The sequence below is a fragment of the Passer domesticus genome, chromosome 8, assembly GCF_036417665.1.
Source record: "Passer domesticus isolate bPasDom1 chromosome 8, bPasDom1.hap1, whole genome shotgun sequence".
NCBI classification, from domain to species: domain Eukaryota; kingdom Metazoa; phylum Chordata; class Aves; order Passeriformes; family Passeridae; genus Passer; species Passer domesticus.
In genome coordinates this window covers 221,590-223,835 of record NC_087481.1, presented here as the reverse complement: position 1 = coordinate 223,835, position 2,246 = coordinate 221,590, and the positions used below count along the sequence as shown (strand labels likewise).

Sequence of the window (2,246 nt, the reverse complement as noted above, 5' to 3'; positions counted from 1 at the left end):
TCTCTCAGTTCCTGATGCTATTTGCTACCCTGCAGCCTTGACTGGCCCTGATGTGACTGACTCCTGGGCAAGTGGGGCTGGGGATGCTCAGCCTGGAGAGAGGAGACACTGGGAGGCCTCCCTGTGGCTGTGCAGGACTGGAAGGGTCCCGCAGGAAAGAAGGGGACAGAGTGTTCAACAGGGCCTGTGCTGACAGGACAAGGGGGGATGGCTTTCAACTGCAGGGGGTTGATTGAAGCTGCATCTAAGGAAGCTGCTCTTTTCCACTGGGGGTGGTGGGGCACTGGCCCAGGCTGTGCACAGAGGCTGTGCATGCCCCATCCTTGGCAACAGGGCTCTGAGCAGCACGCTCTGGGGGAAGACTGCTCAGCTGGGAACAAGATGTTGTTCTTCAGGCTCCCTTGCAAGCCCAACCGTTCAGGGACTCCATCATTCCATGGTCCCCACTGTCCACTTCAGACTGAGCCTGGACTCCTGGGAACTGTGATGTCACAGCCCACACTCCAGCTGGAACTTCCAGCATCCAGCAAAGAGCACAACACAACCGTTGGCCGTTCTGTTCGCGCGCTCTTCACCCTGCTCCTGCCCACTCTGCTTGTCACCTGCAGCTCGATAACCTCATCAGTCCTAAAAGCTCCTTATTGCCTGGATTTTGTCATCCAGCCCTGCAGGATGCTCCCCTTTGTTCTGAGGAAGGTATGGTGCCATTCCATGGAGGTGGACATCCCCCACCTGCCCGGGTGGGCTGGAGCTCTGTGGGGATGGAGTCGGACAGGGAGCCCACTCTGAGGTTTTGCTACCTCTGCAGGCTGTCCCAGACAGAGAGGAGAAGTTGGAGGTGGATACAAAGATTGACATGGAGGATGAGATGGAAATAGACGGAGAAGACCCTGGAGAGGAAGAGATGGATGTGGATGTGGATGAGGAAGAGGAGATGGAATTGGATATGGAAGAGTCCATTGAGGACATGGACATTGATTAAAAGGGTGAGGAAGAGGCCCTGATCTTGGCATGAAGAGCAATGCCAGCAGCAGGACAGGCAGAGTGGGTCTCCTGCTGCCAGGCTGGGGCTGGGCTGGGTGCTCCCTGCTCAGGGACATTGTACCCAGGGCACTGGATTCTGGTGGCCATCCACAGCCTGTCCTGTGCCTCCTTTCTCCTCACAAGCTCCGTCCCAGACCCAGCCAGGCTCAGTTCTGGTAGCAGAGTCCTGCTGCTGGGCCAGTGTCTGCCAGCCTGGGGGCACATGCAAGAGCCCTCTGTGCCTGACTGGAGTGACCATGGCATTTGCTTTTCTTCCAGGTGCGATGGACATCATGGAGAGAGATGCCACCTTTTTGTACATACGTTTTGCACTTAGATGTTGTCTTTAGGATATAGGTTTTATGGCTTTTTGTCTTCTGTAAATACGTTTCATATATTTTTTGTTAGATAGGTTTTTCTGTATATATGTTCTATCGATTGTTGTTGTTACAAATATTCTTGCAATGTAAATCTATTCTGTATTTTTGCTGCTGTTCTTCTGTAATAAACAAATTTTATTTTTCACATTCCAGTTCTCCTTGCATTTGCTTCAGGCACAGGCAGCATATTGCCAAGGTGTAGTTTCCACTTGCTCCAGGTTCCCAGGGCTGGAGGTCAGAAGTAGATGAAGGGGAAAAAATCCACATTTAAGAGTGTCCATGACACCCAGAGCCAAAAGAAGCCCAGGGAAGCACGTGCTCCAAACCACAGCAGAAATGTAGTGAGAGCTCTGGAGGGAACAAAAGAAAGAGGAAGCCTGAAGAAAGGAAAAAACGTCTCCCCACAAGTTGCTTTGCTTTTTTTTCATTGATTGTCTCTTCTATCATGTGGTGGAAACCCAGAAAAATGAAGGTCAGGAGAAGCATGGTTTATTGGGAACATTCCTGCATTGTAGACAATCCTTGTGCAAATCATCCCATGCAGCACTCACATGTTTAATTGCTTCTCTTCCTGGGGAAGCAGAGTTGCTTTCTTTACTCCAAGCAAGATTTTCTCCCTCCTCCCTGGCAAAGAACAGGCTCCCATCCTGGCAAGCGCTCGCTGCATTCCTTAACACTCATCACACCCATGCTAAGGAGAGTGGAGCAGGTTAATTTATCACTTGTTGCAAGTTCTAAGTCCTTCTTAGATAAGGACCATGTTCAGCTGAGTGACAGTGAAGCAAAATGGCAAGCCAGGAATCAATTTCCCTGCACACAATGTCCTCCAGTCACATGGATGGT

General features: G+C 50.9%; 1 long non-coding RNA gene across 1 annotated transcript; it reads left to right on the top strand.

The window, feature by feature from the left end:
* Positions 1-304: 304 nt before the first annotated feature.
* LOC135306071 (uncharacterized) lies at positions 305-1,506 on the top strand. Its single transcript, XR_010366939.1, has 3 exons — positions 305-696; positions 809-986; positions 1,303-1,506. It is a non-coding gene; the product is annotated as an uncharacterized LOC135306071 (long non-coding RNA).
* The last annotated feature ends 740 nt before the right edge of the window (positions 1,507-2,246 follow it).